Source organism: Camelus ferus, chromosome 1 (assembly GCF_009834535.1).
Source record: "Camelus ferus isolate YT-003-E chromosome 1, BCGSAC_Cfer_1.0, whole genome shotgun sequence".
Lineage (NCBI taxonomy): Eukaryota > Metazoa > Chordata > Mammalia > Artiodactyla > Camelidae > Camelus > Camelus ferus.
Genome location: NC_045696.1, coordinates 109417527 through 109444786, shown reverse-complemented (window position 1 = coordinate 109444786; position 27260 = coordinate 109417527). Strand labels below are relative to the sequence as shown.

General features: G+C 40.5%; 1 long non-coding RNA gene across 1 annotated transcript in view; it reads right to left on the bottom strand.

Annotated features, from left to right (window-relative positions):
* Window positions 1-2277: 2277 nt before the first annotated feature.
* Window positions 2278-27260, bottom strand: part of LOC116666093 — a 43593-nt gene continuing 18610 nt past the window's right edge. Inside the window, exons 3-5 of the long non-coding RNA XR_004322959.1 lie at window positions 10461-10532; window positions 3830-3916; window positions 2278-2677 (exon numbers count right to left, since the gene is read on the bottom strand). This is a non-coding gene — a long non-coding RNA (uncharacterized LOC116666093). The remainder of the gene's footprint in view (window positions 2678-3829; window positions 3917-10460; window positions 10533-27260) is intronic.

The following is a 27260-nucleotide window of genomic DNA, read 5'->3' as shown; positions in this document are numbered from 1 at the left end:
CATTTTGCATTTTGCATCAGGTTTATGTATTACTTAATCAAAATAAGGAATTAATTTTTCACATTTTAAAAACTTCCTAAGCTCTAAGGAGCCAGACTGCTTCACAAGCAAGTCCCCAAGCAAGGTGGCCCCCAGGCCTTCCTCACCACTGGGTGCCAGCCAAGTGCTGTGGTCCCAGGCATGCCACGGGCTCCAGCCCACCCATCCTCAGAGCACCCACGCTGGAAGGCACGTGAGGGACTGTGGAGGCCCTGCAGGGCAGGGGTTCTGGAGCACCAGGCCAATTCTGAACCACTCCCGCAGCTGCAGTCTGAATCAAGGTCCCAGGAGAGGACACCCCATTGACCAGTCCTCAGTCTGGTGCCCACCCTTGGCAGCATCAGGGTGATAATGGGAGGCCTGAGGCTGGGAGGGGACATCCTGCCGGTGCCTGGGACCACCCCTGCCCGGGCTGCCCACAGCGGAGAAGCTTCACTTACTTCACTGGGTGCTGTTGGGTCCCAGACCACCCCACCTGACCGCACATCCTCCACGGGGAGCTGGAACGCAATGCACTTGAAAGGGCGGGGGGACAAGGCCTGGCGGATGGTGAGATCCAAGGAAGCAGGGGAGTGAGTAACCAGCCCGGAGACTGCGCGCGTTTCCCCCCACAGCGCCCTGCGAGAGAGACGAGGCTGGGTCTTGAAGAACTGATAAGCTCTTCTGAACACGAAGTTATAATTTCAGGGGCAATTAATGGGATTTGGTTGTATGACTCATGTTATAAACCCATCGGGACTAAACCTCCGAGCAGTCGGAGTGCCACACCCTGAGCCTGATTCTTGGCAGGAACTGGAGAGCTGAGCACCGGCATCGTCCCTGGGGATGCTCGGCCGCCCTAGGATGTCGGAGGTGGGTCTGGGGAGCCCAGCATGTCTCTGAACTCTCTGGCTGAGCGGCCTGCTTCTTGGCAATCTTGGGGTGCCCTGCAGTCTATGGAAGGACATTTTTCTTTTGCGAAAATATTGAAATAATTGGAGCTGAGTGACACAAGTCTGGCCTGAAAATCCCTGCCATGAGTCCTGAAGCTCAGGCTGCCAAACATCAGTGTTCTCACTAGCTTGGTCAATATTAAACAATGACTTCCGCTCGTGAGTAGCGCTGATTAAATACCGTTTTCTGAGATTGCTTTTTATTACATTAAAATGTGTAGTTTGGACTAGCTAATAGGGTAACCATACGCCTCACTATTGTTATCAATGTAATATCAACCATGCTGGGGCAGCCCAAGGGGTTTTCAGTTCTGGCTGATACCAAAAAGTCCAAGGCCTTAAGGAAAACTCTTCTCAGCTACAGACTCAGAGAAAGGATGGGGGCACCACACCCCCCGCCCCAGCCCCGATCTCCCTTGGCAGTCAGCCTTTCAAGATGGGGGCTCCGTTGTAACTTCAAAATATTTCTGGTCCCCTCTGTGAGAGCAGCTTGCTTTGTCCTGCTGTGTGACCATCTGAGAACGGGGCGGGGGTGGGGGTGCTGGGGGCTGGCAGGGGCTGTCTCCAACCTCTGGCAGAGGTCCCTGGGGCCCTCAACCCCAGCTTGTTTCCCCAAGAGGGGGACCAACTGTCTCAGTTTATGCAGGACTGAGGGGGTTCCTAGGGCATGGGACTTTCAGAGCTAAAGCCAGAAAAGTCCAGGGCAAACAGGGACAAGTTGCTCAACCTTCTCCCCTATCATTCACTCTGATTCACAGGGATGGGGAGGGGCAGTGTGGGCCTGGCAATAACAAGTCAAATTGTAATAATTTCTCCCGCAATGTGGTCCACCTGCTCCAGACTCTGTGCCAAGGGCTTTTCACGCATTATCTCATCACACACTTCCTACAAATGCTTTCCCCAGGTGTCCCAGAGGTTAAATGACTTGTCCAAGGTCACCCAGACAACAGATGGAGAGGCAGGAATGAGGACACAGGTCTACCTGGAGTCAAAGCCTCACCCTTCACCTTGGAACGACATGAATATAAACCAATCATTCTACAGTTTCCTATGCCACTTGTTTTTAAAGCTTTGCTTGGGAAACCCTAAAAGATTTTTGAAACCACTTTGGACTTTTAACTCTGAAGTATTTTATCATATGTCTAAATTGCTTGAAAATAATTTTTGACCTATTGTAAATATTAAATAAAACTGTCACGCCACTCTTTAAAATGTATGCAATGATGGAAATGCAAAATAGCACCATCTCTATGGAGGGGAATTTGGTAATATCTAGCAAAGTTACGTGAGTATTTCCCCCTTTTCTCAGCAGGCCTACTTCTAGGAACCTATCCCAAAGATACACTAGCAAAAAATACAAAACGACATGTTATAAGACCAAAGCGCAGTTTATAATAGCAAAAGTCTGGAAATCTGCATTTCCAGCAATCAGGGACTGGTATAATAAACCATAGCATGTCAATACAATGGTGCTCCATGCAGCTATGAAGCAGAATAAAGAAAATTATGAATACATTCTTGGTATTGCTGCCACAAAACCGGACTCTGTTCCCTAAAAACAGGTGGATGCTTGGAGGTAGAGTTTGGAAGCATGAGAAAAGAGCAGCTTTATTGCTTTGCCCGGCAAAGGGGAGTCACAGCAGGCTCGTGCCTCAGGGACTGTGGATCCATCTCGGGGTTGGGATCTTATGAGGTCTTACAGAAAACTGGATGGAACAGAAAAGGTGATAACAGTCAGGGCGTTTTACAAGGTGCTACATCCTTACATTCTTTTACGGAGGGGCTGTCCATTCTTCTGGGATTATTGGCCCATTACCTTCTTCCTGGTTAAAGCTATTGAATGTTTGTGGGTTGTTTAGCATAAAAAGTAGTAAGAGAGAGAAAGCAAATTGCAGGATTTCTTAGAAAAAAATCAGCAAACAGTTTTAGCACCAGGGAAGTTAGTTCATTTTCTACTCCTTCAGAATAATCTGCAGGGCATGTATTGTTCTATGGGGAAAAGGCAAGGTGTAGAATCATCTGGATAGTATACTAGTTTTTATATAAGTTCTGGGGGAATACATATAAATATATTTGTCTACATTTAAAGACAAAAACAACAACAGTTGAAGAGGAAATACAAATGGTTTCCTGTATGGAGAGGAAGTGTAAAGGGTGTAGGGGAAGAGAATGGAAGCCGAATTTCTCTAAATTTACTTTGACTTTGCAATCATGTAGATGTTTTAGAGAATAATTAAAGAAAATTAAATGAAATGAACCTAACTGGATATCAAGCTGATGGCTTAATCATGCAGAGAGTTACTATTACTGTATTTTATAACATTAAAATACAGTAATTTGGCTGAGTATTTCAAATAAGACATATGATAAAATAAACTGCAAGGAAATCTTAAATTGCTCAGTTGAATAATTATACTGTTGTGATAATATTAGTAATATTATTTTGAAATTATTATATATTAGGATAAAATAAATAATTATATTAGTGTTAGCAGGAATCAAAATTTTTGACATAAGAAAAAAGATACAGGGAGAGGGTGTTGCTCAGTGGTACAGTGTGTGCTTAGCATGCACAAGGTCTTCAATCTCTAGTACCTCCATTAAAAAATAATAAATAAATAAATAAACAGATGAATAAATAAATAAATAAATAAAATCTAATTGCCTCCCTCCCCAAAAAGAAATTTAAAAAAGAGAGAAAAGAGATATAAATACAAAAATTTTAAAGTTAAGTCAAATTCTGTAATCTTAAAGTTTAATTTGAAATATGAATATTGACTCAAGTTATTTTTATATTTAAAAACAAATACCTATTTCCTAGCTCTGTCCTCTGAAAAGACATAGAATTGATGACTTACCCAGTAGCAATGAGCACTCCAGCACCTAGATTATGGTCTCTAAATACCATATCCCAATAAAAGTCTTCTGGGAGAAATGTCCAGAGGCTGAAGCAAGAAATGTACAAGGTAAGCCTGCAAAACTTTGTTAAACTAGAAAGCAAGGATGCTACCTGAGACTACTGGGGTCATGTCAGAAGATCACAGGAGTCAAGTCCCACTTACCAGATACAGAATGATTTGAGCATCAAAATGAATAATGACTGCAATGAAATATTACATCAAATATACTTAAAAAACTGAATCCATGCATAATAATACAAAAACAAAAACACTGACTCAGGCCATGGGCACTGAGCACCCCTGCATGTCTTTTATGGATATGCAAAAGATGCAAGGCCCTGGCCACTCTTTGCTCAGGTCATTGATCAGGGTTATGTTAGCAGAGAGCAACCTTGGGGGATGATCAACATCTTCCTCCAGGACAAAGGTGACTCCTCATCCTCCAAGTTAAGTGTTTCTCACTGTGATGCAGGCCTATTACATGTATGACATCCATCTGGGCTGCTCCATGTCACCCCATGGGACCTGGGAGATAAGAGGACTGACACTAACACGAAGTGCATGTTGCTTGCTGTGATGCGAGAAAAAGGTCTCCGTCTCTGACCTAGGAGTTGCATGTCTTTGGCTGTGGTGGCTAACTTGGTAGCTCTTGGAAAGATAAGGTCCCAGACAGACAGACAGACAGACAGACACCCACATCACTGGTCACCTTTAGAAATTATTAGGACACAAAGATAAGGTCCCAGACAGACAGACAGACACCCACATCACTGGTCACCTTTAGAAATTATTAGGACACCAGCTTATTGTTTTGAAAATTGGTAAAAGGAAAGCATTTATTGCAATTCCTGCACAAACTATACATCAGGGTAACTAAATAGTTGATGTAGGAAAGTTCTTTGTAGATGAATGTTAGCTAATAAGTTCAAAAGGGGTGGACAGAATTTGAAAATCACCATTTTGCACAACCTAATGTAATAATTAATCTAGGAAATGTTCGTTAATGACTGTCCTTTAAAACCACTAGCTAGAATGTTGATGAAAAATTCTGCAGTGCATCACTCTACCATGAATAGCTCACAAAAACAGAGACAAGCATTTATGCAACTCTTGCTGCAAAAAATAAGAACCAAATTGCACCATCTATGAAATGTTCTTACAGAAAATTGCTCATGAATCTGATTAAACCTCCAGACCTAACTACCATTCACAGGAAAGCGGGAACAGAGAAACATGTGAATGACACCAAGAGGGTGCAGTCAACAAAGTCCAGAATATGGGAATCTCTGCAGGACAGATGACTTGGTTTCTTCAATAAATAAATGACTAGGGAACAAAATTAAAAAGAGAGAGGCAGAAATGCCGGATATTGCAGGAGACTTAAGTAATGCCCATCAAATTCAATCAATGTGTGAACTTTGTTTGGATGTTTTAAACAAACCATTTATTAAAAAGCCATTTCATGAAACAACTGAGGAATTTAAACATGATGGAATAAATATTCCATGATGGCATTAAGGAATAATTGTTAACTTTTAGGTGTCACAATAGCATGTGGTTATGTTTTTGAAGAAAGAGTCCTTACTTCTTAGGAACTAAAGTATGCACAGATGAAACGATCTGTCTGGAATTTACTTTGAATGAATCCAGTGCCTAGAGGCAGAGGAAGGAGTGGGAGTGGGGCTTGGAGATGAGACCAGATCCATCATATGCTAATTATTACAGCTGGTCCTGGACACATGGGGATTTGTTCTACTATTTTCTTTACTTTTATAATTGACGATTTCCATAATTTAAAAAAAAGTATTTCTAAGCAAAATGGTGCTATTCCTGGGCTTCTTAAATAATGCAACTAATGAAGTCCAAATATACACCAGTTGTGTATTTGATGGAATTAAAACAGTACACCAAATCTGAGAGGAAGGAATTAATCTATTGAAATGAAGCTGACTTTCTAAAAATGGTGAACATTCCATCCTAAAGAGCATTTGGGACCATTTTGTCCCACGCCCTTACCTAAGTAGACAGTTTGCTTTTAATTCACTTTCTGGAAATTACTAGCTTAAAGAGAAGGCAAAAACACTGTCAATCATGTGAAAGACATCAGGGTTTTGGTTACCAAAAGGGGATTGATATGCTTGAAAAGATTGGAACTCGCTGGGCTGGGGGTAAGTGGAGTGCACCCCTCGGGATGCTGCCCTGACTTCCTCTGCCCTGTCCCAGAATCCACTAGGCACCTTCTCTCTGTACTGGGAGCCTGCCATCGGGCCCTCCGGGGTCAAGCTCGCTCAGGCTGATCCTCCCCTCTTCCTTCTCTTTGCCCATCTCTCTCCAGCTCCTGTGTCTGGACCTGCAGCCACATGTGATACAGAATGGGAAGCAGCAGACGCCTGGCCCTGCCATAAATCTGCCCTCGGGGAGTGAGGCCCATCCTCTCTTTGACCCTCTCCTCCTCATAGACCCTTCCCTCCATCCTCACTATTCATCCCCTGGGTTTCCAGACAGGCCTTCCTTCACCATCCCCATCAGGGAAGGCAGCCTCCTGTGTGCTCCCCAGGGCCCAGTGGCAGACCCGCATCCTCTCCTGCGAAGTGCTGGCCTCCTGGGGAAGCTGGCCAGCCTGGAGCCTCTCGAGCCCTCCCAGTCCTTTGCAGGCCGCTACCCATGATGGGAAATGAATGAGGAGGTGCTCGTGGAATGAGAAGACAGAGTAGAGGCACAGGGCAGCGTGTGGTGAAAGGGAAAGGACGGGCTTAAATGCCCCCCAAGAGGGCACAGTGTGCAGTGCTCAAAGAAGGAAAAGGTGAGTGCAGGCAACGATGAGCAGATGGTCAGCAGACACTCCTGGGGTGGGTGGGGTGGAGTGTGGAATCCTGGGCTAATGAGGAGGAGGGACAGCCAGAGGGAAGTGGGCCAGTCAGTTACTGATTCATTCATTCTGAAAATGGATGTTGTGAGAGCCTCCGGCAGAGCTGCAGTGTCTGAAACCGGGTCCTACGGCAGAAGAATCCCTATTCAGAAGGTGTTACAGAGCTTACTGCCTGATGGACCACTGTCAGATCTCAGGTCCTGGGGGACCCTCATCAGGGCTCGGAGCCTGGGGGACCCGCATCAGAGCTCCAGGCTTCTCAGGGCTGGCCCTAATGCCTCATGGCTTGCAAGAAGCTACCTGGCAGTGTTTCAGGGTTTCTACACCTTCTTGATAACAGGGCTCTCTCCAAACACTCAGCTCCTATGGGGAAAGTTGGGCTGGAAGTACAGTGAGATTGGGTCAGGTGAGAAGAAAGGAAGGGGTTCCCGGGGACTCTGGCCTGTGGCAGGCGGCTGGGCCAGTGTGTCCCTGCAGGGAGGAGGAGTCATCAAACAGGAAGTCCCTCCAGACGAGGAGCTCTGCCTGGAGGGGCTCTGATGCCCCGACCCTCCTCAGTGCCCCACCAACACGCGGGGAGGCGGCGGCACAGGCAGGGAGGCTGCGGTCTGAGGAGCATCAGGTGCCCAAGAAGGAGCCCCCGTGAGTTCAGCTGCCCCAACGCCCCTTGCTCAGAGGCACTGTGAACCCCATGAGAACTCCTGCCACAGCTCAGACCCCTCACTTCTGGTTTCTCTAGGGCAGAGTGAGACGTAGGCCGGGAGTCAGCCCAGAAGATGGGCTGGCCAAAAGCAAGAACATATGATTGGACAGGCAAATGTGCACAGCCCTGTCCCACACTGGCCCTGCCAGAGCGCACCCACCCCGCTGCATCCTCCGCACCCTCTGTCATGGCCACTCAGCTGTCTGTCATCCATGAGGGTGTGTCGCCTGTGTCTCCTTATCAGCTCCCTGACTCAACAGCCGCGGGGGGCTTGCCCAAGAGGAGTGGCTGACAGAAGCTGAATGAACAGAGGAAGAAAGGAAGAGAAGATGCCTGTCGCCTTGGGAGCCCCCGGGGAGTGTCCCACTCATTTGGCCCTTGGCTCCGTGGCTGCAAAAGGGGATGGCACTCAGCCAAGCCCAGAGGACTATAAAGTCAGACTTCCAAGGAAAAAAGTTAGAGCACCGAAATCCTGAGGAAGAGGCGAGCCGGGAACTGGGATCCATCCTTCCAGGATATGCCCAGCCCTGTCCAGACGTGTGAAGAGTCTGGCTCTCCAAAGGGCCCAGCCAGCCCCATTGGGCATCGGGGGTCCACTCAGCAGAGGCCCCACAGCTCAGGCCCCTCCACCACCACTGGGTTCCAGTTCAGAACCTCCTATGGGGCCAGTAAGTCTGAACCGGAGGGCGGTGGGGAGGTGGTGGGGGCAGCATGAATTTGCACCATCCAAACCAGGGGTCCTGACCTGGGGCTGCAAACTAGGATCACCTGGGGTAAGGAAGATTTTTTAAAAACAGTAATATTTCTTTCCCAACCCAGACCAACTGAATCAGGATCTCTGGGGTGGGACCCAGGTCAGGGGATTACAACACACAGCCAGGACAGGGAGCCCCCAGCCCAGTTCTAATTGCTCACAACTTCTCCTGATGTGAAATGTGAAAAAGTGGTGTGAAGGCTGGGCTGGGAGGTGAGCCTTTGGCCACAAGACGTCTCGGCGACCTAACTTAAACTCTGCAGTCACCTCTCCTGAACCATGCATTGGTGTCCTGCTAACTGTCCTTGTCCCCAAGAGAAAACACAGGCTCCTTAGCCTGGCACCCGGCAGAGCGCCCACTGTTCAGAGAACCACCCTGAGCGATAAAGCGCGAGTCCCGGAGATGCAGCTGGGTCTGCGGCTCCTGATGGGGCCAGAGAAAGGGAGAGAGGGTGGGTTGGAGGAGAGAGGGCTGGGGTAAGAATATGGACTTGTGGTCAGTTGGGTTTCCAATCAGACACCGCGACCTTGAAAAAAAATAACCTCCCTGAGCCTCTTTTTCCTCTATAAAATGAGGATGGAAATTCTGACTCAGAGATTTGAGGTGAAGGATTCAGTGAAGAGCCCTGACGGGCCCCCAGGAAGGGCTTGATGCAGAACTGTCACAGCATCCACGTGGGCCTTAACGTGTTACCTGCTGCTAAGGGGAACCATCTTTGGGGAAGGGGTGTCGGTCAGTCTGTCTGTCTGTCTCCCTGAGACTGGCCAGCAAGAGTACTGGTTCCTGCTGGGCAGGCAGGCGGTGAGAGGGAGTAGGGCTCAGCCCCAGAGTTTAACTTGTCAAGGGAGTAGCCCTCCCCGAGACTACCACAGAGACTGAGTAAGAAGTTTGGGGGTGCTCTCGGAACACACTGAGTCACAGCCCTGGCCACTGCGACATTCGGATGCCTGCAGGCTGTGAGAGAGACACCACAAATGTCCCTCTCCCTTTGCTCAGGAGTGTCAGAGGGCGCAAAGGTGAGCCCTGAGTTCTGGGGGAAGGGCTAAGACTTGCAGGCTGACAGATCCATGTGCGAACCCAGGCTGGGCCTCTTCCCAGTTGCATGGCTGGGACAAAACGGAATCCCTCTGAACCTCGGCCTGCTCATCTCTAGAATGGAAATAGCGATCCTGACCTCACAGAGCCGTGCTGCAAACACGTAGAGGACACCCAGCACAGTGCAGGGCCCACAGTGGATGCTCAGTGCCCGTCAGAACCCACTCCACTTCCCTTGTGCCAGGAATGAGAGAACCACAACTCTGGGCTGGGCTTCCAGGTAAGGATACTGACTCACACAGGATGGCCAGGTGACATCAGTGCAGGTGTGTAAGAAGTGGGTGACAGTGCTCTGCTTATCAGAACTGTTGGAAAGAAAATCCTCCGAGTCTCCATCACTAAAGAAATCAGTGAAGATTGGTGCAACTTTCATTCCTGAGAAATTGGACTGTGGCCTTCCCAGAAGCCTTCCCCAGAAGCCTTCCCTGACTTCCTGCCACACCCCCAGGGTTCTGTGTTTACTGTCCTCTGAGTTCCTGCTACTCCCGTGCCTGCCCCACTGGCCGTTTGCTTGTCTGCCTCCCTGCTAGATGATAAACATCAAGAGGGCAGGCCTGTGACTCGTTCATCATGTATCTCTGGCACCCAGCACAAAGGTCCTTCCAGTACAGCCTCTGAGGCCCCAGGCGTGGAGTGAGAACATTCAACACAGGCTGGACCGTGTCCTCCCGATGGCACAGGCAGACACCCCTCCCCCTCCAAAGCCAAGGAGGCTGCTGCTTGAAATTCTCTCACCCCAGGATCACCTAGACATGACACACAGCTCATTAACAACTCAGGCACCTTGGCTGCTGGGTGGGCTGACCTCACTGGGGTCTCCCCAGCCTCTGCAGCTTGCCTGTCAAGCCTTTGAGAATGGGCTTTGTACCCAGTGCCACTTCGAGACTACCCTGTGTGCAGTGACAAGGCCCTGTTATCTCAGGGAGGGAATGGGAGTTGGGGCTGGGCAAGAACACACTTCCTGGAGGGTAGGGCTGCCTCACCACCCCCAACAACTCACACAACTTCCTGTGGTCCACTCCCTGCAGAGGGGAGTCTCTGAATTGTGAGGTGGGGGCTTTTGTAGACCCTCCTCAGCCTAGACTAGCAGGCTCTTGTGAGGGCTTTGACTTTGAAATGGGAGCCACTGGAAGGTTTTGAACTAGAGTATGATCTGCTCTGCCTTACCTTTTCACAGGATCCATCTAGCTGCTGTGTTGAGAACAGGCTGACAGGACAGGGCTGGAAGTGTGCGACCACCTAGGGATTTATTTGATACCGACATTCAGTGTGCACTTGCCACGAGCCAAGGCTTAGTTCTCACACAACAACAACAAAACCCCACTATGAAGTAGGTATCATTGTAATCGCACTCTTTATATAAATTAAAAAATTGAGTCAAAGAGGTTAGGTAACTGTCCTAGTATATACAGCCAGTAATTGGTAAAGTCCAGATCTGAACCCAGACATTCTGGCTCTAGAGTCCATGCATTGAACCAGCTCATTATATAGAGTGTATCAGAGGTCACTTGACTCCAGATGTATTTCAAAGGAAGAATCAATATGATCTAATCATGACATGGTGTGGGAATTCAAGAAGGAAACCGAGAATGCTCCAAGAATGAAACTAAGATGTTTGTCTCACCACTTCTAATCAACATAATAGTGGAGGTACGAGACAGGGCAATAAGATAAGAAAAAGAAGTAAATGAATAAAGGTTAGGAAGGAAGAAGTGAAACTGTCTTTATTTGCAGACAACATGCTCATATATGTTGAAAATCCTAAGGAATCTACCCCCAAAAAGTTACTAGAAACAACAAGAGAATTTAGAAAGATTACAGAATATAAGATCAATATATAAAAATCTATTTTATTTCTATTTACCAGCAAAGAATAACTGGAAATGAAATTTTTAAAAATACCAATCAAAAATATGAAATATTTAAAGATAAATTTAACACAATATTATAAGTCCTCTTCACTAAAAATTATAAAATATTATTAAGAGAGACCAAAGAAAACCTAAAGAAAAAAGAAATATATCATGTTCATCGGTTGGGAGATGCTACACAGTTAAGATGTCAGTTCTCCCCTACAGTGAACTATATATTCAATACCATCTCAATAAAAATTCCAGCAGGCTTTCCTTGTAGAAATAAAAAACTGATACTAAATTTACATGGAAATGCTAAGGATAAAAAATAGCCAAAATAATCTTGAAAGAGAAGGACAAATTTGGAGAACTTATACTATACTTAATTTTCAGATATACTGGAAATCCGAAGTAATCAAGAAAGTGTTACATAGGCATAGGATTGATGGAACAGATTAGAGTCCAGAAATAAACCCACATATATATGGTCAATTGATATTCAACAAAGATACCAAGATAATTCAATAGGAAAAAGGGAATCATCTTTTCAGCAAATAATGCTGAATATCTGTAAAGGGAAGAAACAAGGAACCTCAATTCTTACCTAATTTGAAATGTAGCATATACGTAAATGTTAAAGCCAAAACCATACAATTTATGGAAAAAAATATAGGAGTAAATTTTTGTGACCTTGGGACAGGCAAAGATTTCTTAGACAAGAACATAAAGCACTAAGCATAAAAGAATTCATCACTTAGATTTCATCAAAATTAAAAACTTCTGCTCTTCAAAAGATGCTGTTGAGCAAATGAAAAGACAAGCCACACACCAAGAGAAAAATATTCATAATACAAATATTATATGAAGAATTTGTATCTAGAATATACAAAGAACTCTTACCACTCAATAATCAGACAAACAACTCGATGTTTTAAAATGGGCAAAAGATTTAAACAGACTTTATAAAAGAAAATATGTGAATGATCGATAAGCCACATGAAAGGATGCTGAGATCATTAGTAACCAGGAAACTATGGATTAAAATCACAATGAGAAACCACTACACAGCCAGTGACCCACTAGAAAGGTCAAAATTTAGAAACTGACAATACCAAACGTCGGTGAGAATGTGGAACACCCAGAACTCTCATACGCTGTTCAGACACCGTGGGTGTGTAAAATGGTACAACAGTTTTGCAGTTTCTTATAAAGTAAAACTTTATACTTGCCATGTGACCTAGCAATTCCACTCTTAGGTTTTGAGAGAAATGAAAACACATGTTCATGAAAAGACTTGTACACAAATATTCATAACAGCTGTATTCACAATAAGCCCCAAACTGGAAACAGCCCAGCTATCCATCAATAGATGAATGGGTAAACAAATTGTAGTATATATATCCTCCATGGAATATTACCCAGCAATAAAAATGAACAAAATGTCAAAATATCATGCTGAGTAAAAGAAGCAAGACCCAAAAGAGTATGTAGTGTATGATTTCATTTATATGGACTCCTAGAAAAGACAAAACTAACCTCTAGTGACAGAAAGTTGATCAGCAGTTGTCTGGGGCTGGGGCTGGGGAGGGAGTGGAACTGACAGAAATTTCTAGGGGTGATGCACATGCTCTATATGTTGATTTAGGTTGTGATTGCTCAGGTGTACACATTAAAAAAATCCATTGGAGTGTACACTTAAAATGGGTGCATTTTATTATATGCAAATGTATAGTACCTAAAAATTACCCTAATAAAGTTGATTTTAAAACATTAAGAGAGAATAGGAAGAGAAGAAGAGATAGCGAGATAGGGTGCGGGGAGGTCTTTGTGGCTGGTGCAAAACCCAGTGGTTAGCATATAATAAATTGTCAACTGGGGAGGAGGATGTAGCTCAGTGGTAGAGCGCGTGCTTAGCATGCACAAGGTCCTGGGTTCAATCCCCCGTACCTCCATTAATACATACATACATTCATAACCTAATCCTCCCCAAAATTAATTAATTAAAAAAATAGGTCTTTGAAAAAAAAAACAACCTTCAACTCCTCACTCACCCAAGCACTGCCTACCTCCCACTCACTTACATCTTACCCCCCCACCTGCCTCCTTGCCACCTGTGTTATTCAGGACAGGCTCTCTGTTCTATAACAAACAGGGCCAAACCTCACCTGGCCTTTGATCTCATTTCCCTCTTTTCTTGGACTTCTTTTGGATCAACTTAGAATTTTTCTTTCAGAGTTTTTTTTCATCTCTTTTTCCTTTGTTGGCTGATAAGCGACAACTCCACGCTGTCTTAGTTGTTACTTTAGAGTTTACAGTATACCTTTAATATTTGTTATCATCTCCTTTCAAGCCATGTTTTACCACTTCATGTACAGATAAGACCTTGCAGTAATTTATTTACGTTTTCCCCCTCTAGGTCTTTGTGCTACTGTTGTCATAACATTTTATTTCTCCATATGTTACAAATGCCACACTGCATTGTTTTTATTTTTGCTTTAAACAATCATCTTTTAAAGATATTAAAACAAAAAGTGTCTTTATATTTACCCAACATAGTCATTATTTCTGGTACTCTGCATTCCTTCGTGTAGATCCAGATTTTCAACTGTTATATTCATTCTGCCTGCAAGACTTCTTTTAGTATTTCTTGCAGCACAGATCTGTTGGTGACTAATTCCTTTTGGATTTTTATACCTAGAGAAGCCTTTATTTCACCATTTTGAAAGGTATTTTCACTAGGTAAAAAAATTCTACAGTGACAGTTCTTACTTTTCAGTACTTTAAGGTTTTGTTAGATTATTTCTGACAACATTTATTCCAACGTGAAATCTATGGTCTTTTCCTCTAGCTACTTTTAAGATTTTCTCTTGTTTTGAACAATTTGATTATGTAACACCTCGGTATAGTTTTATTATTTCATGTGCATGGGATTCACTGAGTTTCTTGAAATATCTAGGTTTATAGTTTTTACTTAATTAAAAATTATGTGTCCATTAGTCCTTCAAAAAATTTTAAAAGAACTACCACATGATCCAGCAATCCTACTTCTGGGTGTGTATTCAAAGGAAATGAAATAGGATCTTGAAGAAATACATGCACTCCTATGTTCATTGCAGCATCATTCACAATAGGCAAGATGTGTAAACAACCTAAGTAAATGATAAAAAAGAATTCACACACACACACACACAAACACACACACTGAATATTATTCAGCCATGAGGAAGAAGGAAATTCTGCTACTTGCAACAAAATGGATGGACCTTGAGGCCATTATGCTAAGTGAAATAAGTCAGACAGAGAAAGACAAATAGTGTATGACCTCACTTATATGCAATATCCAAAGAAGCTGAACTCACTGAAACAGAAAGTAGAATGACAGGGACCAGGGGGGCAGGGGAAATGGGGAGATCTTGGTCAAAGAGTATGCACTTTCAGTTATAAGATGAGTAAGTTCTGGGCATCTGAAAATGTTTTGCAAATCCTCTCCTTCGGGGACTCCAGTTACAAGTATATTAGGGAGCTTAAAGTTGTCCCACAGTCCACTGATGCTTTTTTGTTTATTTGTAGTATTTTTCCTCTTTGTGCTTCATTTTGGATGGTTTCTATTTCTCTGTCTTCAAGTTCACTAGTCTTATCTTCCATAATATCTAATCTGCCATTTGTAACATCAGGTGTATTTTTTTTTAAATCTCAGACATTGTAGTTTTCATGCCTATAAATTCAATTTGAGTATTCTTTATATTTTGTCTCTACTTAACATGTTCAATCTTTCATCTATCTTCCTGAACATATGGATTATAGTTCTAATAAATGTTTTAAGGTCTCAACTTACTGAATCTATTGTATATATTATTTCTGGGTGAACTTTTATGATTTATTTTTCTTTTTATTATGGAACATATCCTTCTGTCTTTTGTATGTCTGGCAATCTTTGAGTGTATGCCAGACATTTAAATTTTTATCTTGCTGGGTGCTACATGTTTCTGTATTCCTATAAATATGCCTGACTTTTGTTATGGGACATGATTAAGTTACACAGAGCTGGTTTACTTCCTTCACACATCTTGCTTTTAAGCTTTTTTAGGTAGGACCAGAGTAGTGTTTAATTAAGTAGAGGGGCTGAAACTTCCCCACTACTAAGGTGAACTCTTCTGTATATTCTCCCCGATGCCTTGTGAATTATGTGATTTTTCCCTCTCGATGGTGAAAACAGGCATTATGACTGTCTTTGTGTGAGCTACAGGGATTTTCCTTCTGATCCTTTTTGGGTGACACTTTCTCCTGCCTTGTGAAACTTTCTCATATACATGCATTAGCCAATACTACAGGGACCTTCTACACATTTCTAGAGTTTTCTCTCTGCAACTCCTCCTCTCTGATGATTTGCCCTGCAAACTCAAGTCACCTGGGCCTCCCAAATCCAACTTCTTAACCTGAGGAGACTGCTAAGCTCTCCCTGGATTCCCTTCCAGGAATTAAGCTGGGGCCATCATAGGGTTCACTTCATTTGCTTCCCATTTTTCAGGGATCACTGTTCTTCATTGCCTAATATCTAATGTCTTAACAACACTGTTTCATTTATTTGTCCAGATTTTTAGTTACTTTGGGTGGAAATAAATCTGATCCATTAATCCATCTTGGTCAGGATTGGAAGCTGTAAATGTTCACCTTTTGACAAGGTAAGTTTGAAATCTCTATTAGTCATCCAAGTGGAGATGTAGAGCTTATGATTTCATGATTCAAAGACTTTGTGGGAAGCCAACATGTTTAATTCATTGTGCTTACTTCCTTGGAACCTGATGCAAATACCTTGGTTGCTGACAGATAAGAGATAATCCCAGGATGTTCTGTTCATGGAGGAATGTGGGGTCCAGGCTCACCTCCCACTGCATTGCCACTACCACTCTGATGATTGTCTTAAGTCTTGAACAGTCAGAGCTGGATTTTTGTCCAGGCTTGTGGTAGCTTACAAAATTTAATTCCTTCAAACACTAGGTTGTTAATCTACTTGCTTTTGGCTCCATTTATTAATCATAACCAAGATTTTTTCCTGGTCATGTTTCTCAAATCCTAAAGTTCTTTCTTAACCCTTTTCTTTGCCTCTCTGTCAATGTAAAGGCAGCTACCTTCAGCCTATCTAGCTTGAAAAACGAAAGTCCAAAATGTAAAATTTTCCCTGAGTGCTTTATTCAACATAAATTATACCAAGCCTTTATTATTCAAAGCTTTAAAAAGAAATCCTATCTCTTCTTAGTTGAGGCTTCAAAATACTTGTCTTTCTCTCCTTTTAAGGTGTCAAATTTCTGGAATCTCTCAACATCCTTTCATTTCTACATTTACACTGGCTAAGTCTTTCCTAAATGCATACTTCTCTTGCAGTATCTTGCCATCAAGGCCAATAAAATCCACACATACTAAGACTCTGATCCCATTTTTACCCTGGTACTGATGACTCATTAGGCATGTGATTGTCTTCTCACATTTCAAAAAATGATTATTTTATCAATTTTTTCTCTAACAATATGGATCTCTATTTCTCCAGTCCTCAACATAGCTTCCTCACTGCTTATCACCTACTGCTATGCCAATGTCCCATACTGTAGGATTTAATTTCAACAAGAATCCACTTCCCTTACCAATTTCTGTATCAGTTACAATGGACTAACAGCTATAACAAACCTAAATTTCAGTGGCTTAATACAACGGCTGTTCCTCCCTCAGGTAAACAAAGTGAATGTCCCTGGTTGGGTGTCCCTTCCATCTTATGGATCCCCCATCCTCTTGCAGTCCTCTTCTGGGTCCTCTGCATCCAGATAGCTGCCTTATAGATAATGAGAGAAGCCAAGAAGCTCATGGGTTATCTTAGAAGCTGGACCAAGAAATTGAATTCCATTGGCCATAACTAATCACATAGCCCTATCCAGAGGCAGGGGACACTGGAAAATGCAGTTTTCCTCTGTTTCTACAAGAAAAAGTAAATGGCTCAGTGACTTCACAGCATTGTGCAAGTGCTACCTTTATACCTACTCACCTATCTTGAGCCCACTATGAACAAAATGAGATGTCAACAAAGAGATAGAAATTGTGGGAAAATAAAAAACCAAAACCAAAACCAAAACCAAAAACAAACAAACAAAAAACAGAAATTCTAGAACTGAAAAATTCAATAAATGAACTGGAAACTAACACAGGGTTTAAGAGCAGACTTGACCAGTTAGAAAAAGAATCAGTGAGCTTGAAGAAAGGTCTTTAAAAATCAGCAAGACAGAGGAGCAAAAAAGAAAAAAAAATAAGTGAAGAAAAATGAAGAGGGCTTAAGGTGAACCAGCATACACATTGTGGAAATCCCAGAAAGAAAAGAAAGAAAGGGGGAGAGGGATTATTTAAAGAAATAATGAACTGAAACTTCCTCTGAGGAAAGAAATGGACGCACAAATTCAAGAAGCTCAAAGAACTCCAACTAGGATAAATCCAAAGAGAACTACAGTGAGATATCATAATCAAACTGCCCAAAGCCAAAGCCAAAGAGAGAATCTTAGAAACAGCAAAAGACAATAACAAGGGAGCCTCCCTAAGATTTTCAGTGAATTTCTCAACAGAAACTTTGCAGGTCAAAAGGAAGTGGGATGATATATTCAAACTGCTGAAAGAAACAAAAACTGTTGGCCAAAAAGACTATATCTGGCAAAACTGTCCTTCAAAAATGAAGGAGAAATTAAGAATTTCCCAGATGAACAGAAGCTGAGGGAGTTTATTAACATCAGAACTGCTCTACAAGAAATGCTGAAGTGAGTCCTTCAAGTTGGTACAAAAGGATATTAGCAACATGAATCTATGTTAAAAAATAATGATCTCACTTTTGCACAGCAAAGAAAACCATCAGCAAAATGAAAAGACAACCTACAGAATGGGAGAAATAGGAAGATGAGAGAAGAGACAAATCAAATAGAAAATAGAAAAGCACTAGAAAAAATAAACAAAATTGAATTAAATTTTTGAAAGATTAACAAAATTGACAAAATCTTAGCTAGATACTAAGAATAAAAGAGAATACTCAAATAACTAAAATCAGAAATAAAAGAGGGGATATTACAAATGATGGCATAGAAATTAAAAGGATTATAAAAGAATACTATGAATAATTGTATACATAACTTGGGTAACCTAAAAGAAATGGATTAATTTCTAGAAACACATAACATATCAAGTCTGAATTATGAAGAAACAGAAAACTTGAGCAGACTAATAATGAGTAAGAATATTGAATCAGTAATCAAAAACTTCCCCCAGAAGAAAAGGCCAGAGCCAGATGTCTCCCTGGAGAATTCTATCAAATATTTATGGAAAAATTAACACCAGTCCTCCTGAAACTCTTCCAAACAACTGAAGAGGAGGGAGCATTTCCAAACTCATTTTATGGGGTCAGCATTACTCTGATACCAAAGCCAGACACAGACACAATGAGGAAAGAAAAGTACAGACCAATATCCCTGATGACTATGATCAACAAAATACTTGCAAACCAAATTCAACAGCCCATTAAAGGGATTAGATACCATGACCAAATGGGATTCATTCCTTAAGTGCAAGGATGGTTCAACATACAGAAATCAATCACTGTAATACATTACATTGACAGAGTGAAGGACACAAGTGACATGATCATCTCAATTGATGGAGAAAAAAGCATTTGACAAGATTCAGCAAACTTTCATGATAAAAAGAAACACTCAACAAACTAGAAATAAAATTAAATTACTGCAACATAACAAAGGCCATTCATAAAAAGTCCACAGCAAACATCACACTCAATGGTGAAAAACTGAAATCATTCCCACCAAAATCAGGAATAAGGCAAGCATGCCTATTCTCACAAGAATTCAACATACTATTAGAAGTCCCAGCCAGAACAATTAGTCAATAAAAAGAAATAAAAGGCAGCCAAAATGGAAAGGAAGAAGTAAAATTATCTCTGTTGATAGATGACATGTTCTTATATGTAGAAACCCTAAAGATTCCTTGCCAAAAATACTAGAACAAATAAACTCAGCAAAGTTACAAAATAGAAAGTCAACACACAAAAATCAGTTGCATTTCTATACACTAAAAATGAACAATCCAAAAAGGAAATCAAGAGGAGGAAGATCAAATGGCAGAGTAAGAGGCTCACCTTTCTCAACAAACACATCAAGAATACATCTACATGTGGAGCAATCCTCACTGAAAATAAACTGGAGACTGGCAGAAAGATGCTTATACCACCACATGGAATTGCATAGGAAGGGAACAGAAGTGATCAGGTTGGGACTTGTGCCCTTAGGAAGGGACACAGAAGAAGAGAAAGATTACATAGGCTCAGAGCTTCTCCCTAGAGAATAAGTAGTTCAAGCCACATATTGGGTGCCCCAGCCCTGGGTCTGACACCAGGGCGGTGCATCCTGCTAGTTGGCTTGAAAAATCAGTGGGACTAACGGAGGGGGGAGTGGCTGTAAGAAATTGAGACTCTGCTCATGAGTAGCATGCACATGCTTGCTTACTCCCAGGAACAAAGCAGAGGAAGCAGATTGAAACTGCCAGGGACTATGGCTCGTTTCCTGAGACTGCTGCAGTTCAGGGCACAGCCCATGTCAAGTGCCTGCTCTGGCTCCTCTGGCTCCAGTGCAACTGCGCACTAGGGTGAAGGCTGCCATCACCAAGGAGAGTGTGCAGGTGTGGGGAACAGAGCCGCTCAGACCCGGCACGGCATCTAAATGGGGCAAGGGCGGCCATAACTGGTGCTCCCAGAGGTTACAGATCTGGAGCAGTCTGGAGCTCTGACTTGTGTGCTCAGACTACCCCAGCGCGTGCCCCAGCCTATGCCAAGTTCCTGTGCATGCGTGGATCTAATTCTAAACAGCGTACACAAAGGATTTGAGAACTAAACTAAGAGATAGATTGACTGCATTCCAGGACCCAGACTGATCACTAGGTGGCATACATGCAGAACAGATCTGAATAGCACTGCAAAGGTTTGAAAATGGAACTAACTCATTTAAAACCACAAATCGCGGAAGACTGGTTGGAATTTGTAGCCGGAACCCAAGTGAGTCGACTGCCTTTAAAGACAAAATATCCAAATTTTTATAGGATTTCGACAAGGCCCAGAATCCCATAACAATTATCACAATGGTTAGTACAAAATCCAGAATTACCTAGCATACAAAAAAAAAAAAAATAGGAAAATCTCAACTCTCACAGGAAAAGACAGGCAACAGTTGCCAACATCAACATGACATAAATATTGGGATTATCTGATAAAGACTTTAAAGTAGCTATTATAAAATAAGGATGAAACTGTTAAATGAAAAGACAGAAAGTCTCAACAAAGAAATAAAAGCTATAAAGAAGAACCCCATGGAAGTTTTAGAACTAATACAATAATTGAAACAAAAACCTCATTGGCTGGACTTAGTAACAGAATGGAGATGTCAGAGGAAAAGTTGTGAACTTGAAGATCAGCAGAAATTATCCAATCTAAACAACAGAGAGAAAAAGATGGGGGTGGGGGGAGGAAATGAATGGAGCCTTTGGGAAATACAAAATTGCAAACATTTTTGTCAACACAGCTGCAGAAGGAGAAGAGAAAAACAAGTAGTGTAGAAAAAAATACATGACAAAAAAAGCTTAAAAAACTTTCCAAAACTGGTGAAAAACATAAGCTTACAGATTCAAAAAGCTAACTTAACCCAGAAGATAATAAACCCAAAGAAATCCATGCTAGACACTTCTTAATCATACTGCTGAAAAATAAAGACAAGGAAAAAAATCTTGAAAACAGGAAGAATAAAAAAATTATGCATCTTTTCTTTGAAGAACAAAGCATCAAATAACTATGGATTTCTTGTCCGAAACCAAAGAGGCCTGATGGTGGTAGAACAACACTTTGAAAGTTCTCAAAGAAAAGTGTTCTGTCTCCTGATTATGGTGGTGGTTATACAAATCCATACTTGCATTAAAATTCATAGAACGATATACCAAAATTCAAATTTTCATATGTTAATTTAAACAACAGAAACAAACAGAAAATAAGTACAGTTCAAGAGGAGACTTCATCAATCAAACCTACTTTAACCGAGAAGAAATTTCTTTGCAACCTCTTCACTTGCACTCTTAGCTACCCAGAGAGCTTAAAGTTACATGTGTTAGAGGTTCTTAAAGCCACTAAAACCACCTCTGCTTGCACTAAAGTTAGGCATTTCTGCAGAATTTTTAGCTTTTTTTTTTTAAGGTCTTCATATCATTAAGGCTTAGTCTTTAATTATAAGAAAGCTTGCCTTTCACGGCTTCAAATCACTAACATGCAGAAGAAAATCACACGCAAGCTAGCAGAGTTTCTGAGCTATACTGACATCATTGTTTATCAATCATGTATGAGCTAATCCTCATTAAAGAAACATATTGTAGTGGAACAGAATGCATTTGATAACAATGGGGAAAGATTACACGAAGTTAAAGTGTTCTAAGGTCATTTTATTGTCCAGGGGGTAAGTAAAGGTATTGATTAACATTAATCTTTGGTAAATAAAAGAAGAATGTTGTAATTTTCTGGGTAAATACTAAAAGAATAAAAACAGAATATATACTTAGTACACTTAGAAGCTAGTTGAGGGGAAATGAAATTATTAAAAGATATACCTACTCAAAAATAATAAAAGAAAGTAGAGAGAAGGATGAGGACCCAGGAGACAAACAGTAAGCACATAGATTTGAGTTAAATTGAAATATATTAATAATTGTCAAAATATATAAACTCAAAACAAAACACAAGAGATGTTATTTACAAATTACATATAATAAAGAAACAGTAAGGTTTAAAGTATAAAGAAGGAAGGAAACATATCATGTAAATATTAACTAAAAGAAAAGCTGGCTTAGCCAATTTTAACATATCTCTATCTGTAACCGATAGAACAAGTACACTAAAATCAGCAATATTTCTGAGCCCATTTGAGCAGTAACAAACTTGACCTATGGACACATTTGTTGTACCTAACAACTTATAGATACACATTCTTTGCACATGTGGGACGTGTAGAAAAACCAATCATAAAGTTATAAAATAAATTTGAAAGGAATGAAAACATATAAAGCAAGTGATCACTCTAATTATTCTAGAAATTGACAACAAAAGATAACTAGAAAATATTTGTATATTTTGATATTAATGAATACATTTCTAAATAACCAACCGGTTAAAGAATCATAACGGAAATCAGAAACTACTTTGAACTGAATAGTAGTAAGAATGGTCAATAAAACTCATGTGGTCCAGCTGAAGCAGTATTTAGAAGAAAAGATAGTGACTGCAACACATATGTAAGAAAAGAAAAAACACTGAAAATAAACATTTGAATGTATAGAAAGTGCAAAGCAAATCCAAATAAATGCAAAGGAATAAAAGAATTTATGAAACAGAAAAAGAGAGACAACAGAGAGGACCAGCAAGGCTAGAAGTTTATTATTTTAAAAGATTTTGAAAATTGAACTTCATGAGACACATCATTAAAAGAAAGCACATGTATCCAAAGTCATGAATAAAAAGGTAAAAGAACTACCAATGCTATAGACATTAAAATATGATAAAATAATACACAAATTTTAAATACATTTGAAACTTTACATATTATAGAGAAGTTCCTAGGGAAAATATAACTGAAGGATGATAGAAACTAAACAGTCATAGGCTTCCAAAGAAATTCAGTCATCAAATATCTTGCCACAAAGAAAACTCTAGATCCAAATCACTTCAACAGTGTCCACAACTATTCAAGAAATAAATCATTGCAATCATATGTGAACTCTTCCAGAGAATAGAAAATAAGGAATACACCCAAACCATTTTTCCTTTTGGAAACTGGCATCAAAACCCTGATGACATAGTCTGACAAAGAAAGTATAAGGACAGAAAATTAGAAACTACTATCACTCGTGAACACAGACTAAAAAATCCTTCTAAAAATGCTATTATATCAAATACAGCAAGATATAAAAATAATAATACATCATCATCAAGTTGCATTCATTCAAGGAATACAAGATTGGTGTATTATTAGAAAATCAATCAATCAATCAATTTGTCACATAACAGATTAAATTGTGTGAGGTCCATCAATACATTTTATATTGTATTGTAGTGATGGCTGCACAACAATATAAAACGTTAGAATTAATAAGAGAGTTTAGTGAATTTGCTGGATACAAATTCAAGATAGAAATCAATTACATTTCTTCAGCAAGTTTGCTGGATACAATCTCAATATACAAAAATCAATTGTATTTCTATACAGTTGCAATAAACAAACTGAAAATGAAATTAAGAAAACGATTCAATTCAAAATGTAGAATAGATAAGCAAGATTGCACTGTGTAGCACAGGGAAATATATACAGGATCTTGTGGTGGCTCACAGTGAAAGAGAATGTGACAATGAATGTATGTATGTTGATGTATAACTGAAAAATTGTGCTATACACTGGAATTTGACACAACATTGTAAAATGACTATAACTCAATAAAAAAAAATTTTTAAAGTAAACAATTCAATTTACAATACCATCAGAAAGATTAAAATATTTAGGAATAAATTTAACAAAATAAGTGCAAGAATTGTACACAGAAATCCACAAAACATTGTTGAAAGAAATTAAAGAAGCTTTCAATAAATGGAAAATCATCTCATGTTCATGGATTCGAAGACTTAATGTTGTTCAGATGGCAATATTTCCCAAATTGACCAACAAATTCAATGTAATCCTAATAAAAAAATGTAGCTTTTTTTTTCAGAAATGACAAGCTGATCCTAAAATTCATGTGGATATACAAGGGACCCAGAATCTCCAAAATAATCTTGAAAAAGAAAAACAAAGCTGGAGGACTCACTTTTGATTTTAAAACTTACTACAAAGAACAATAATCAAGACAGTGTGGTGTTGGCATAAAAACAGGCATATGGATCCATGGAATAGAATTGAGAGTCCAGAAATAAACCCTAATGTTTATAGTCTCTACATATTTGCTTATTCTGGACATTTTATATAAATGAAATCATACAACATGTGGTCTTCTCTGACTAGCTTCTGTCACTTAGCACAATGTTTTCAAGGTTTATCCATGTTGTAGCATGTATCAGTATTGCATTCCTTTTCATAGCAGAATAATATTTTGTTGTATGGATATACACATTTTGTTTATCCAGTCATCACTGGATGGACATCTGGGTTATTTTCACTTTTGGATATTATGTAGAGGGTTTAGAAGTCATTACCCTCAAAGTCAACAACTCGTGTTAGATCCATAGAGAACGGAAGTCATAGAACAAACTACTGCCCTGAAAACTAGAGAAACAGATAGATACAGAGAACCACATCTTACCAGGAGAATCCCAGGAGCAGAAGCCTGCAGCTAGAGCCAGTACTGATAGAAACACAAACTATAATTGATGAATTGCTGGAAGCTTGAGAGCTAAAAACTCTGGAAGGGGCAGTCTTTAAGATTCCCAATACTTTCATGAGTTTTACTTCCAGGAGCCCACATAATGGGCTCTCATAATGATTGTAGAAGGGTCCCTTTGTGCTTCTGGTGGGGAGGGAAAAAGTAACATGTAAAGAGTACACTCAGAGCTCCCTGTTCTCCTTAACATGGCCTCCCCTCAAGAGAAACTATTTTACCACATCCTGACTGACTTGAGCTTTGCCTAAGCCTAACCAACCCGAGGAAAGGGAAATACTCGACTCCGATCCCCTCTAGCCTTTCTGTCTCACTTAAGGGGTAAGGGAGCTGAGAAGCACTTGTGATGCCAAGGGACACAGGTGTACTAAAATACTGATTTCCAATCATAGTGCCATAGAGTGAGTCCCCTCCCCCATACCTCACCACCACATCAACAGAACGCCTGTATTACAACAGGGGATTACAGTTAAAAGATTGCTCAGATCCTATTTGAGAAGAATCTCTAGGGAAACCCAATGACAACAACGCAGACAAAAACATGAACACTAGAAGAAATTTTAGCTTCTGACACCACAGCTACAGCAAGCAGTAAACACAGACTTGTTCCTAGCCAGATAAACATAAAACCTCACACTAATGCCCTATTGGTTTTCTTTGACACAATATATCATGTTTAGCTTTCAACAAAAAATTCCAAGTCATGCTAAAGGCAAAAGACAGTCCGAAGAGACAAGGATAGTATCAGAACCAGACTCCAATATGGAAGAGATTTTAGAATTATCAGACTGGGAATTTGAAATAACTACGATTAATATGCTGGGGGCTTTAATGGAAAAATGGACAACACATGGACACAAATGGGTAGTGTAAGTAGAGAGATGGAAACTCTAGGACAGGATCAAAAAGAAATGCTAGAAATGAAAAACACTCTTAAGAGAAATGAAAAATGCCTTTGATGGGTTCATCAGTAGGTTGGACATGACTGAGGAAAGAATCAGTGAGCTGGAAAAGAAGCGAATAGAAACTTCCTAAACAGAAAGAAAGGAAGGAAGGAAGGAAGGAAAGAAGGAAGGAAGGAAGGAATGGAGAAAAGAAGGAAAGGAAGAAGGAAGGAAGGAAGGAAAGAAAGAAAGAGAGAAAGAGAGAAAGAGAGAAAGAGAGAAAGAAGAAGAGAGAAAGAAAGAAAGAGAGAAAGAAAGAAAGAAAGAAAGAAAGAAAGAAAGAAAGAAAGAAAGAAAGAAAGAAAGAAGAAAGGAAAGGAGGGAGGAAGGAAAGGAGGGAGGGAGGAAGGAAGGAAAGAAAGAAGGAGAGAAGGAGAGAAAGAAAGAAAAAAGAAAGAAAGGAAGGAGGAAGGAAGGAAGGAAAGGAGGGAGGGAGGGAGGAAGGAAGGAAAGAAAGAAAAAGAAAGAAAAAAAGGAAGAAGGAAGGAAGGAAGGAAAGAAAGAAAGAAAGAGAGAAAGATCCAAGAATTGTGGAACAATTACAGAGTGTAATATATGTGTCATGGGAATACAAAAAGAAGAGAGAAAGAAACAACAAGCTAATTTTAAAATATATACAGAAATATAAAAGGCTAAAGTCAAAATCTCTTAGAAAAATATAATTCAAAAAGACACATGCACCCCAATGTTCACAGCAGCACTATATACAATAGCCAACACATGGAAACAACCCAAATGCCCATCAACAGATGACTGGATAAAGAAGATGTGGTATATACATGCAATGGAATATTACTCAGCCATAAAAAAGAATGCAATAATGCCATCTGCAGCAATGTGGACGGGCCTGGAGATCGCCATTCTAAGTGAAGTAAGCCAGAAAGAGAAAGAAAAATGCCATATGATATTGCTCATATGTGGAATCTAAAAAAAAAAAAAAAGAAGACACAAATGAACTACTTATTATTTATAACTTAGATGACTGATTTCTTGAATATGTGTAACCACATTTGACTGTTCTTTATGATTGAATCACCACATTTTATTGATTCTTATTTTGTGGTTGGCTTTATTCCTTTGATAACTATGTAAGTTTAAAAAGCTAAAGCTCTAATCTGTTCTCAGACACAATGAACAGTACCTCAGACACAATGAACAGAGAAGTATAATCTAAAAAAAAGTTGAAAACATCTCAGAAGAATGGATAAACATACTGTGATGTAGTCAGAAAGTAGAATACCACTGAGCAATGAAAAGGTGTAAACAATATAAATAAATCTCAAAAATATTATAAAGAGTGAAAAAAAAATAAAGTCAAGATGTCTTAAAGAAAAATGAGGTGGAAAAGCTTGCCCTATCAGATATTAAGACGCTACAAAGTAATTATAGTATAGACACTGTGAACACAGAGCCCAGAGACACACATCAGGAGGCCAGTTTCAAGACAACAGTAGCACCACAGAACAATGGAGAAAGAGTGGCCTTGTGACAAACTATTCTAGAACTATACAACACCCATATGAAACACAAACGAAACTTAACTCCTGTATCAAACCACACACAAAAGTCAATTCCAGGTGGACTATGGACCTAAATGTAAAATGCAAAACAGTGAAGGTTTTAGAAGATCATATAGAGGGATATCTTCTAAATGTAGGATGTTTTATTTTAGAATATGGCAC